This window comes from Hylobates moloch, unplaced genomic scaffold (assembly GCF_009828535.3).
Source record: "Hylobates moloch isolate HMO894 unplaced genomic scaffold, HMol_V3 SCAFFOLD_20, whole genome shotgun sequence".
NCBI lineage: Eukaryota > Metazoa > Chordata > Mammalia > Primates > Hylobatidae > Hylobates > Hylobates moloch.
In genome coordinates, this window is record NW_026652295.1 from 19,590,818 (window position 1) to 19,604,912 (window position 14,095).

The following is a 14,095-nucleotide window of genomic DNA, read 5'->3' on the forward strand; positions in this document are numbered from 1 at the left end:
GGAAACATAGCAAGACCCTGTCTCTACAAATAAATACAATCTGTGTTACAAGAGAAAAAAGAATTTGCATGAAATTTTAGACTTTGGCTTCGCTTGACTGTGGGAGGATCTGACCACATGGAGACTGCAATCTTCCATGGAAATAACAGATTGGCCATGAGAAGTGGCTGTCAGCACCCTCCAGTACTCCACAATTGGCTTTGCTATTGGCCCTCATCTTCTGAAATTCCACCACCCACGCAGACGTTAACTTCATCATCTTTGATGCATAGCACCTAGCATGCTGCCTGACACTTGATGAATGACTGACTGACTGACTGACTGAATGAATGAATGAATGGATGAATTTATAAAGAATAAATGTGTGGTTACTGAAAATGGCAAATGTGTAGATTATATGATTAGGATAAAATACTGGGCAATGGGCCAGGCATAGTAGCTCATGCCTGTAATCCCAGCACTTTGGTAGGCAGAGGCAGACAGGTTGCTTGAGCCCAGGAGTTTGAGACCAGCCAGGGCAACATGGCAAAACCCCGTATTTACTAAACACATATATTATATTTAGTTTTACTATATATTTATATTTACTATTATATATATATATATATATAATTAGCCAAATGTGGTAGCATGCAGCTGTAGTCCTGGCTACTCAGGAGGCTGAGATAGGAGGATCACCTGAGCCTGGGAAGTCAAGGCTGCAGTGAACTGTGATTGCACCACTGCCCTTTATCTTGGGTGACAGGAATGAGACCCTGTCTCAGAAAAATAAAATAAAATAAAATAAATAAAATAAAATAAAATAAAATAAATACTGGGCTAAATATTGCAGGTCGGTTTACTCAACATTCATCCTAACCCACTTCCTATGTAATACAATCTTGAAAGCTAAAAACTGCATTTCCCAGACTCCCATGCAACTAGGTCCCCTCTTGGGAAGGTAGTAGGCTGGTGCACAAGTAATTGTGGCGTTTGCCATTACTTTTAATGGCAAAAAGTAATGACAGACTCCTCACAAAACATGGAAGGAAAAATGAAGCCTCATGAGGAGGAAACCATGCATAGGGAGATGGTTTTACTGGCAAACACGGGGGTGGAGACATTTGGTTATCCTAAAACCAGCAGCTTCCTGATTGGTGCAGAGGCATCGTGGTTGTGGGGCCCAGAAGCAGCCAGTCCTGTGGCGTGGTTCTGGAAAGCTGCTCTTGAAGCATAGCCTCCTTGAGTCTGCTCTTTCAAGCTTCCCAACAATTTCTCTGTAAAATTACAAAATGATTTCTGTCATCATCATTACTCATTTTGAAGGATACAATAATTGTGCAGAAGCTGCTAATTGCCTGACTGATATCCATTCTCTTCTTCACTAACTTCTACATTTGGGAGGTATAAACATGTCCTGCCTTTACAACATGCTCTATTTCCATATTCCCTTGCAGAACGGAAGGCCAAGGAGACAAATGGAAGACTTTGGACAGAACTTCTGGGAAAGCTCTTTAAAGGAGTCTACTAGGCTGGCAAGCACTCATTCATTCTCCTCTTCTGACTTAGACAAGGTATTTTTAGCTCCAGCAGCCGTCCTGTGAAGATGGGAGCACATGCTAAGGGCAGCAGAAAAGAAAGCCAGAAGGAAGTTGGGATATTGATACCAGTGTGGTGCCATCTTACCAGCCCTCGGCCACCTACCCCAGACTTCTGGTTATGAGAAAGAAAAACAAAATTAGCTTAAGCTACTATTACGTAGAGGTCTCAATTCCTAAGGGTTTAATGCATTTCCTTAAATACATATGCATGTTGCAGAATACCCAGCTGGAAATTAAACGTTTTAAAATTTTATTTATTTATTTAGAGAAGGGTAATCTCACTATGTTGCCCAGGGTGGCCTCAAACTCCTGAGCTCAAGTCAAACTCCTGCCTCAACCTCCCGAGTAACTGGGACTACAGGCATGTACCACCATGCCTGGCTGAAATTAAACTTTGTGGGTGTTTTTCAGATCTGGAAAAAGGGCACCAGAAAGTCAACTTGGCCTTTTCACCTGCCCAGTCTAATCTCTTTTGAGCCATCAAAAATACCTCTCTCTGTCTTCAGTGCTGCTTAAGCTTTCTGGATACTTACCTGGGTAGCCAAGGCTGGGAGAGTGAGGAATAGCTCTGTTATCTGGTAAGGAGATTTGTAATCAGCCCCTTCATGTTTTCAGAAATCCAGACAGAGCCCTAGAGAGAGACTGGGGAAGGGAATGCAGTTGGGGCTCTAGATTCATGTATTTGTAGGGAGATTTCTAAATATTGTGTGTCTACTGTATGCCAGGCAGTGTCTAGGCACTGGAGTGCAGCAGTGAGTGAAAGATAAGATCCCTGCCCTTATGGAGTTTGCACTCTACTGGGGCCTCTGCAAGGAAGCTGAGCTGTGTTACAGAATCACGCCAGTTGAGGTGACCGTGCAGGTGAATATGGAGACAAAATCCACCCTCTGACCTCAGCCAGTGAAGGTGCTACAGCCTGCCATAGAGCCCTGCACTCTTTCAGAGAGGGTTTCTCTCCCAGGCCAGCTGTCACTCTAATCTGCCCTCCCCACTGTGATCCCAGCTGGACACATGGCTCACTGGTTTTTCTGTTACTTTGTAAGTGCAGCTAAGAACTCTATCCCTCACACTTTGGGGACAGAACAGAGCTGGGGTACACTGAGCTTGGAGAAGGAGAAGTACAGGTCTGGCTAAATATTTATAAAATCTTGATTTTTTTTTTCCTAAGGACAGAAGTCAAATAGAATATATACACTGATTACAACCACTTATTCGTTCATTCATTTTGTAATGAATAGAGAATATGACCAGCAATGTGCTGGGCACTTGTTCTTATTCACTTCCACCGAAACCCTGGGAGCAAAGTACTGTTATCTTCATTTTACAAACAAGGAGATCAATGCTTAGAGAAGTGAATTATCTTGATTGGGTGCTGTAAGAAATCAAAATAGATCTATCTGAGTCTAAGGCTGCATTCTTTCCACTTCATTATTCTGCCTCCCCCATGCCAGTCTGCAACTAAAGACACCGTGTCCTAGAGAATATTGCCAGTCTTTTTTTTTTTTTTTTTTTTTTGAGACAGAGTCTGTCTCTGTCACCCAAGCTGGAGTACAGTGGCGTGATCTCGGCTCACTGCAACCTCCGCCTCCCGGGTTCAAGTGATTCTCCTGCCTCAGCCTCCCAAGTAGCTGGGAATACATGCGCCCACCACCACGCCTGTGCCAGTCTTTATCAAGCAAACCTTGCAAATCCAAAGCATAGCCACAGCAGTCACTCAGCAGTTGCTGAAAACTGAAGTAGCCTGTCCAGCTTGGAGGAAGGCACAGGAGCCATTATGAATCTAGGAATTTAGTACTTTTCAGTAGATCCTTCTGGAGAGTATATCCAGCCATAAGAAATACTTGACAGTGCAATAAGAATATTTGCCTTTGCTATTTTTGTCATTTACATAACCTATTCTTGCTGCGGAGAGGGCATAATGCCAATTACTGCTTCTCTAAAGAGAGAAAAACATTTTCTCTTGCCATTTTCACCTGCTCAGTCTTTGACTAAGACTGTGCGGTCTTCAGCAATATCTGCCAGTTAATGTAAATGCACAGTCTAGGGGAAACTGGAGAAGAAAAGGAGTTGCCAGAAATTTTTTCCAGACCACTGGATCTTCCTAGAACTAATTAGCTTGAGGCATGTGAGGAATAGAGATTGCGTACGTCTTATGGTCAGTAGGGGTATAGGCTAGGCACCAACTGTTGCCCTTCCCAAGATGAAGGCACTTCCTCCCCCAGACAGAATCAGCCTCTCCCTCTGCTCTGCCCGCACCACACTAGGAACATAGCTCCACATTCACACTTACCACACTTGAGTTTACGTCTGCCGCCTCAGGATCAGGAATGCTGTCTTTTCATCTGTCTCTATATCAAAACTCTTTCAGTGTTGATGGCAAAAGACAGAAACTAATTCAAACTGGCTTCAGCCAAGAAGATGGGGTGGGAGGAGAAAATCTATTGGCCCATGCAATTGAAAAGTTCAGGGCTGGGGCCAGATTGATCTAGGCTGGATCTAGCGGCTCTAATAATATCTTCAGAATTCCGTTTTTCTCTGTCTTAGCTCTGCCTCCCGCAGTATGGGTTTATTTTAGGTACTATGTGGTGGCTCCTGGCCGTTCCAGGCTCACGTCACCATTTCAGTAAGTAACCTCAGAAGGAAAATATCTCCCTGGTACGTCCCATTTAGGTTCTTGGTTCATTGCTATTGGAGGAACCTGAGTGACTCAGTCACTACATGAATCACTAACAAGAGGAATTCAGTGCCGTGATTGGCCAGCCCTCAGTCACATGCTCCAGCCTGGAGCTGGGGGTGGAGCCTGTCTAAGCCAAGCCGACTAAGCAGGGGTGGGTAGAAGTGGCTCCCTAAAAGAAACTCAAGGGCTGCTACCAGAAGAAAAGGTGGAGTGGATGGTAAGCGACCAAGATGACACATGTTCCTACAGCGGCCCCACTGCCAAACATAGGGCATGGCACACAATAGGAACTCAGAAGTCTTTATTCAGTTTATTGTTGAAGAAGGAAGTGCTGCCAGGTGCAGACTTGGGCTTAAAGCGTTCTCTGATTCAGGCATTGCTGTATAGATGGTGTTGGTAAGAGATGCCCATCGTGGCTTTCTCTGCTCTCTCACTACTCTTCTCTGTGTTTCTGACTCAGCCTGGTAAGCTGCACTTGATCCTGGGTACCTTCCTCTGTTTCACAGCATGCCGTGTATTTTCCAATCATGGCTAGTCTATACTCTGTCAACTGAGAAAGAGCTCTCTAGAAGGCAGGGCCCAAGTTTCCTCCCTCCTTGGTCTACACAGCTCAACTGGAACTGAGCTGCCTTGAGGAAACATGAGTTGGGCCAGATGCATTGTTACACCAGGATGAAGGACAAGACGCAAAGTAATGCCAGAACTGAAATTCTATCCTACAGAGCTCCCATTCCAAACAGCCCATGACCTCTTTTCCACAATTTATCTCGATGATGTCCTGAGAATGAATCCAGTGGCCTTTCAAGATGGCAGCAGTGTATAAACAGTTACAGTGTTGCTGGTAAATTTCCATCTCATAGTATTTTCCCAATTGACTTAGGGAATATTGTGCCTTGAGGCAGTTAAGTCCATAGCTAAACCCTGTATAGCATCTGTGAGAAGAAACAACCATTTCCAGGCTGCTGTGATTTTGGAGGCAGTCTTTGACAACTCCCAAAAGAACTTGGGGTTGATGGAACGTTCCTATATTATTGAACTCCTGTGCTAAATTAGCACGGCAAGATACTAGCAATCCTCTTTGTTTTCCTACACTAATGAATTAATTTTTCCTATCCTTTTAAAAAACCAATGCCCTCATTTAAAAATTTACGTTGTATATAACAATGACTGGCTTTATCATAAAATGTGTGCTCCACAAGATAAAATAGCCAATTTCCTATTTTCACAATCCATATGCTTTTAAATAAACCTGAAATTTAGGACTCAATTTAGATACATAATCCAGTTCAGGCTTCATATATAAAACTTGGAGTAACTAATAAACTTTCCATTTCTTATGCATTCCAAATAAGAACTTTAAAAAGAAAATAGGGAAGTAATTCATCCAGGACAGGAAACTTTGATGAGTACCTAAGGATTTGCTTTAGAATATTGCTTTAGTATACTTTAGTTACAGGAAACTGAAAGTAAAACATAGTGTTGCTTACAATAAATGGTGTATCCCATATGCGTGCAGTACATTTTGTAATCTTTATCTTGGTGATCTTTATACCGACAAGGAGAGTTGAGTAGGTGGTTCAATGAGTCCATTTTACAGATAAAGAAATTGAGACAGAGAATAATTGTGTTTCTCAAAATCACATACGTCAAAGATAAAGCTAGGAGTCAACTCTAATCCCTTAATTATCAGTCAGTCCAGAACTTTACCAACTCATATTTTTAGAAGCTAAGACCTGTCTAGCTTGCTTATTAACCTTTATTCTACATGCTGTTATTCTTTTCTGTCTTCCTTGAAATCCTGTTCTTGTTTGCTTCCCACATGTCAATTCTCTTCCTGACACCCGATTTTTTTTTCTAATCCTTAGTTGCCACTCAGTATAAATTGATTTCCTGTTTGTGTTCCTGAAGCTCATGAATCCATTCATTTTACCACCTAAAAGACATGAGTCCAAATCCTTGTAACACACATGGTAATGCAGTCAAGTTGTTAAATGGAGCAGAAAATGTTGCAAAAATCAAAATGCAAAGGTGTACCAGTACCCGGTATACAGGTTTTATGCTACCCACTGCTGATTTCCAGAAGGCATGTGTCTGCCCTTCCCTGATGTATGTCTAAATTTGACAAATTTACCTTGTTTCAGCTAGTGTTAAATAACTATTAATTTCCCAAAAGAATAACTTCCCTTAGGTGTTATAGGAAAATGTCTTTGCCATGCCTCTTCATGGCTAGGTGACAAAAGAGTTGAATCTTTGCTTTTTAAATATGCTTTTGACAAGCACAGTGCTTCATATGGCTTGAACGCAATACCAAGCTCTTTTCTTGATCATTCCATTTGTTCTTTAACCTAGTGCATCTTCCAAAAAGAAAAGCATTCATTTAGCATTGACTGCCTTCTAGGACTCTCTTCTAGGTGCCTTCTCCCTGATCAAAAATGTATTGTTGAAAATTAAATACAGAGAATCGATAATCAATATTTGATTAGGTCTTTGATAAGAGGGTACAGCATGTTGAATGACAGCATGAGCTTCCAAGAGATGTGGATTCAGAGTTCAGCTCTGCTGCCTTGGGAAAGTCGATCGATTTCCTGTGCCTATCACCTCCTCTATAAAACCGTGCTAATGATACCTACTTTCTAGCGTCCTGATGAAGCTAAAATGAGATGATGTACGTAAAAGGCTTATGATACTCAAGGAATAGCAATTGTTAGAGGGTATGTTTGAAACTAAATAAGGCTATTAATTGCCCTTGTGCGTATGAAAGTATTCAAGGCAATTTCTTCCTGAGAATCAGTGAAAACTTGAGCTCTGAATCATGTTCTGTTCATTTCACATATAGAGTATATATCAAGCATAAGATAGCAATTCACTAGGTTGTTTGATTATCATTTGAATGAGTATAAACAGTCTAGTTCTCTGTCCTGTCTGTGGTAGAGATTTATGGTTCCATAAGAAGTTAGAAAATTGATTTTCCATCTTGCAGAGAGGGGCAGAGAGGGTTCCCTCCACTTCTTCTAGGGTCACAGAAAGGTACTGATGCATCCTTGAAGAGTAGAAAGCTAGGCTGGTTACTTTTTGAAAATCTTTGTAGATGTGATGGAATTGAATTTAGCTATTTTTGAAAATAGTCTAATCAGAAATTCTGGGCAAAAGAAGGCCCAAAAAAATCCTCACTAAACATTGAACTAGAACTGTAGCTTATTGCACGTCCTTTGACACCACGGTAGCCATAAAATGGCTGAACCCAAGGGCTTAGACGTAACCTAAACTCCATTGCCTTTTCTGTTTGGTGTATTCTATAAATGTGCAGGAAGCTCTGTGCTCCATCTGTATGAATTTACAACCAACAAGGCTGCTGGACGAACCAGCGGGGCTTTATTCGTGAGCCTCTGAGTTGTTCCTTCAGGCTCACTCTGCTGCAGGTGTCAAGAGCTCTGCAGGTCACTGCAGGTCAGTGGTCCATGATAGTCTCAGCACCGATGGAGCTCATGAGCACTTCCGTTTCCTGTGTGAATGGGGCAGAGGTCATTCACAATGTCCTACCAGGTGTGATTCGGTTAGCTGCCATTAGATCAATAACCACCCATAAGCCACTGGCCCCCACCAGCTGGCCAACCTGTGGACAGGCAGCACTATTTCAGCGCCATTGTCATTGCTAGGAATCAGGTCAACAGGATTCCTTAATGCTGGGGGACATGGGTGGTCCTGCCCACGTAAGTATGAAGGGAGACCTTCATACTTTCATTACTGGGAAATACAGTGCTAAGGGTGTATTAGGAATAAGGTAGGAAGAGTAAGAACATGTAATGAATCAGGAAGCAGGAATCAGAGAAATAAACATGAGGTCATGCTGGTTAGCTATTATTACAGCACTTTTTAAAATCACAAAATGTACTTGTGTGTACACGAGGGCCAATGAAGCCAACTAGCATTTATCAAGCAACAACTTGGATCATGATATTGAGTTGGATGTGGTTGGAAGTACATTAGAAGTGTCTCAATTCTGCCCATCTTTAAAGACCCAACGTACGTACCCTAGCTTCTGAACACAAACACAAAAAGAACCCTCCCTTACCTGACCCTTCATTGTATTTATTCTCTACCACAAAAATTTCACACTTTTTAAAGCCATAGGACTCTTTATTGAGGACAAAAATCTGCAGAAACCAATATGAAAACCAGACATAAGAAGAGGGGTTCTGGCTTGGTGCAGTGGCTCATGCCTGTAATCCCAGCACTTTGGGAGGCCGGGGTAGGAGGATCGCTTGAGCCCAGGATTTCAAGACCAGCCTGGGCAATATAGTGAAACCCAATCTCGACAAAAAAGAATATTTAAAAAAATTAGCTTGTAGTGGTGGTGCTCCTACAGTCCCAGCTACTCAGGAGGCTGAGTTAGGAGGATTGATTGAGCCTGGGAAGTCAAGGCTGCAGTGAGGTGTGATCACACCACTACACTTCAGCCTGGATCACAGAGCAAGACCATGTCACTCACACACACACACACACACACACACACACAAAGAGGGGTTCTGGTAGATGCAAAGTGTGGCCACCTGGGCATCTCTCTGTTGAGAGCCTGAGAAACCCTAGGGTACCACAGAACACAGTTTGTATAGAGCAAACTGTCTGTATCATTTACTCAGCAGTTAATCATACATTGCCTTGTGTTTTTCCATGATTCTTGTAGATTTGCTAATTAGATTACAAATTTCTAAGGGGCAAAGATTCAAATGAAAGACAACAGAATCAGCAAGAGGCGGGAGTTGAGAGATGGAGGTTCTGTGCCTGGCACCAGCACTGGCCCTAGCTTGCAGATCAGTTCATTCAGTGTGCTGGGCCTGTGAGGGCTGAACCAAACAATATGTAAGAAATGTAGTCATAATTTCCAGTGGCCCATGATAGTCCTAGTTTACACTTGCTATAAATCAAATGATTATTTAGAATTGTTTTCACTCTCAAAAGTCTCCCAATTCAGATGACCAGTCACATGCTCTCCCTCTCTCAAAGGCTCTTTTTGATTCATGATGCTACGTGTGTGCTGCCCTCTATCCACTCACTCCACCCTAGGATCTAGCATAGAGAAAAGGGCATAGTAAGGACTCAGGATTTATTAAATTAATTCAGGATAAGACATGATTATCACCTTAAAGGAGCCCAAAACCCAATTTAGAAGGTGATAAGTTATATGGATGAAGCTTCTAGAAATCAGTACAATCCGGGGAAAGGGGATAAGTTGCAAGACACATGAGAAGGGCCACAGGTAGATCCCATGTTTTCAGAACCACGGGCAGCCATTCATTTCCATCAGAGTACATTAGATTTTGAACAACAGAGCCAGGGAGAGAGGCCAGATGAGGAATGGGCAGGCAGGCCACCTCGTGGAACATGTGATTGGGGTGACGACATAGTTACAAGGTGGTAAGTATTGGGGGCACAGCCTTGCCCTGGTTGGCTGTCTTGCTGTCTGGCAGAACTCCATAGAGTGAGGCAATTGGTAGCAATCCAGGCAGGCAGTTGGTGTCAGTGAGGTCCATATGTGGATGGGACCAACAGCAGTGTGGGCAGCGTGGTAGGCGAAAGCCAGGCACTGGGTCCTGGGAACCCCAGGTAGCCCCCAGCCCTGGAGAAAGGGAGTACTGAGGTGAGAACAGGGCACCGAGGTCTAGTAAGGGACTTTCTGAAAGTTGAGGGAATGTGGAGGCTGTCATTTGGGCCGACTTGGCTACACAGCATGCTGGGATCTCAATGGTGGGTGAGCACTGAAAGAATGAGATAAAAATTGGCAGTGACCAAACAAGAGGGATTAATTTGGTTTTTGGCTCAGCCCCAAGGAAAGAAGCCAGCTGTCCAAACCACAAACTAGGGTCTGACATGCGCTGGTGCCAGTGTTCAAATCTGCCAGCAGGGGCCCGGTGCCTGTTTCTCCTCTCAGGCAGGAACCAGGCAAAACTGCAGGGGCAAATCCCATGAGCTATGGTAGGTTGCTGGACATGGCAGGTCTTACCTAGGGCGATGGCTATTGTGGCGAAGGCTGAATGAAAGCACAGACTGAGAGTCATGTCAAGTCTTCGAAAGCAAATCCAAAACTGGGTCATAAAATGAGTTTGACTGAGAATAAAGTTAAAGAGCCTGATGAGAAATCATGAAACTAGGAAGCAAGAGAAGAATGGAGGATCCAGGTATACAGGATACATCCCAGAGCAGTTTCATAGCAAACTGTAAGCTTTTGTGTAAGCACTATATATATATATAGAGAGAGAGAGAGAGAACGTATATATATATATACATATATACTACTATATATATATATATATATATACATATATAAACTACTATATATATATATAGTGACCTTATAGGTAGTAGTCCCAACATGGGCTGACATACATGTGCTTGAGCATTAAACGGGGGCTGACAGGGAGCAAGGCAATAACACACAACCATCTCTAGGTAGCGATCATACGTGTAGTCAAGCAGGAGGGGGTTCATGGTTCTGGGAAAGTCCTGGCCAACTGATTACAAGACTCCATCTAGCAGCTGGAGGGACCAGGCCCAGCCTCCAGGAAGAGGAGGTAGGCAAGGCCCCAGGAGGGATACGAGGGCCTCAGCAAAGTAACTTGGGGTCAGGGCAGAGCTTCAGTTGCAGAAATAAAAGTCAGGACCCAGGGCAGACACACAGTCACATAGACAGGGCACATACATGTGAGGGTGAGATGGGAAGCTGGAGCTTGTTGGACCCACCCCAGATGTACCTGATATTGACCAGGGGCAGTGAGACTTTGGGGTGGCAGAGTTTGATCTATACTCTGGACTTGACTAATTGGGGTTTAGTCTTGATGCTGCCATTTACTGGCTGTGAGACCATCATCTAGTTAATCAACATCTCTGAGTTGTGTTTGCCTTATTTTTAAGATGGGGATAACAACATGCACTTGGCAAGGCTGTTGTGATGATTCAATGATGCAATGTGTATGCCGCACCAAGCTCAGGGCCTGGCACCATCACAGGTACTCCATAAACAGAGCTATTACTATCATTAAGACTAAATCCAAACCACACCTGCAGGGAGGGAAGCCAGGATGGGGCTTGAAATACACTGCCAGGCTGGGCTGGATTACCAAAGTAACTAGGGGATGCTGAGCCTGGGTGTGCAAGGCTGGATGGTGCTGGGAGAGTCCAGGACTAGGACTGGACTGGGTCCTATGGAAAAACAAAGGGCTATATTTCCTAAATAGAATGTCATGTTCAGAGAAGGACCAGCTGTGAGGCAGCGATTTACTGTTCTTTTTCCGGTTCGAGGAATACTAAGCCTATAGGCAGAGTCCAAACAGCGTTTGCAGAAAGAGGAAAGAGACACGGGATTAGGTAACCAATCAGCCCATCATGCAAAGAGTCAGTGCATCCTGTCATCCAAAAATTACCCTCTCTCCTTCATTCAGGGGCAGTGCTCCCCAAAATTTTACCATCATATACTAATTTCTTTTTTTTTTCTTTGAGATGGAATCTCGCTCTGTCTCCCATGCTGGAGTCAGTGGCGTGATCTTGGTTCACTGCAACCTCTGCCTCCCAGCTTCAAGAGATTCTCCTGCCTCAGCCTCCTGAGTAGCTGGGACTGCAGGTGCGTGACACCATGTCCGGCTAATTTTTTGTATTTTTAGTAGAGAGGAGGTTTCACCTTGTTAGCCAGGATGGCCTTGATCTCCTGGCCTTGTGATCTGCCTGCCTTGGCTTCCCAAAGTGCTGGGATTACAGGCGTGAGCCACCACGCCTGGCCTACCATCACATATTAATTTCTTTAACTTAAATATTCTTGTTCCGAAGGCATAATTGTTCCAAATGTCAGTGTTGCAGGATGTAGGACAAATTGAGTCACTCATAGTTCATGTATCCAGGCCTTGATCTGCTGAGATGCCTACAACTCACCAAGAGGACTTATGGAAGCATGGACTTTTCCCAGGCACAGGGTAGCTGGCAAAAGAGAAGAAGAAGCATCTGCAGGACTTTGAAGTCTTGGGAAGGAATTAGGAAAAGGTGGAAGCTCACAGAGTGTTTGTTCTCCTCTTCCTGCTGACATTGGCGGAGTTTCATGAGATCTAGTTTACACATTCAGTTCTCTTTGTGGCGCAGAAGGTCTTGAGCAGCTTGAGCACCAGCACCTGGTTGTGAGGACGATAATCTAGAAAGGGAAAGGGACACTGTCTGTACAATTTCCTCCCCTCGGGGCTCAAGCACCTGATGCGACCCTCTTCTTTGGTCTCCAGACTTCCCCTAAAGAAGCTAATACCTGTAATCCTTAGCTATAAAGCTAGCTGAGGTAGCTTTGAATGTAGGTGCCAGTGCCACACTGGAAATGCATATGCGTGATTGGCTTCCAAAGGCGGGCTTGTTGTTGTTGTTTTGAGACAGGATCTCCTGTGGTGCCCAGGTTGGCCACGAACTCCTGGGCTCAAGTGATCTCCCACCTCAGCCTCCTGAGTAGCTGAGACTACAGGTGCATTCCACTGTGCCAGCTCAAAGGCAAGATTTTTTTTTTACCTGTGTGGTCCAGTACAATAGCCCTAGCTGTGTGTAGCTGGTTCAAATTGAGACGTGCCATAGATGTAAAATATACACCAGAGTTCAAAGACTCATTACAAAAAAGACAATGTGGCTGAATGTGGTGGCTCATTCCTGTAATCCCAACACTGGGCCAAGGTAGGAGGAAGCTTGAGTCCAAAAGCTCTAGGTTACAGTGAGCTATGATCGTGCTAATGCACTCCAGCCTTGGCGACAGAGCAAGACCTTGTCTCTAAAAAACTAAAAAAATAAAAAATAAAAAATAAGTAAATAGACAAAAGAACATGAAATGTCTCTAATAATACTGTACATTAATTCCATGTTGAAATGATCATATTTGGGATATGTTGAGTTGAATAAAATATATTATTAAAATGAATTTCACTTTTTAAAGTTTTTAATGTGACTAAACATTTCAAAATTCCATATTTTTGTATTATAATACATATTTTGCATGATAACAAACATTGATGAGTTTGTTTTGCCCATGGAGCCCCCACTTGAAAGGTCTGGTCACTCCCATGGTGACGTATCAATCTGGTGGGTACCTGATCTTTGGCTGGTCGCAAAAGAGTCAGCTCATCTGGGGAGAGGCAGGGTGATAGCCCCAGGCAGCCAAAGATAACTGGACAGTCCCTCTATCCCTGCTGCTGGAATCTTTTAGAAGTGCTGTCTCTCTTCATGTCAGACACACAGGACACTTAGGTGGCTGAGAACCTCTCCAAGCCCTTGTCTGCCCATCACCACCTAATGGCCACTTCCTGGATGTGGGGAAACAGAAACTCTTAGCCCTCTTGTTTTTCGAGTGTTGGTACTCTGGAGGGACAGCATTGCCATTAAGACACCTTATGTTGTTTTTGCCTTGGTAAGTTCGAGGCTCTGAGTTAAGACTGACTCATCTGGATCAATAAACCTGCTCTAGCTCCACCTCAAAAATGTAAAAATTACCCCTTTGTAAGACTCATAGAGGCACAAACCTCACCTTGTTTCTTTATTCATTTAACAAACATTCAAGTAGCATCTACTACTGGAAGAGAAGAGAAGGGCTTACAAGACAGACACCTGGCTCTGTCTGCCAGCAGCCTTCCAAGAGTCCATCACTTCTTACTTCTTGAAAACCTTGCCTCACTTGCCCTGCAGACCTCCCTTTATCTCAGTTCTTCTTCCATCCTTCCTTTCTCTCTCCCTTTCTTTCTTTCCCTTTCTTTCTTTTTCTTTCGTTCTTTCTTTCTTTCTTTCTTTCTTTCTTTCTTTCTTTCTTTCTTTCCTTCCTTCCTTCCTTCTT

The 14,095-nt window shown here is 43.6% G+C and overlaps 1 long non-coding RNA gene across 1 annotated transcript; it reads right to left on the reverse strand.

Annotated features, from left to right (window-relative positions):
- Nucleotides 1-1,046: 1,046 nt before the first annotated feature.
- On the reverse strand, nt 1,047-4,129 carry LOC116460374 (uncharacterized). The gene is made up of 3 exons (XR_004245785.2): nt 3,871-4,129; nt 2,114-2,211; nt 1,047-1,256 (listed from the first exon to the last, which is right to left on the reverse strand). It is a non-coding gene; the product is annotated as an uncharacterized LOC116460374 (long non-coding RNA).
- Nucleotides 4,130-14,095: the final 9,966 nt, after the last annotated feature.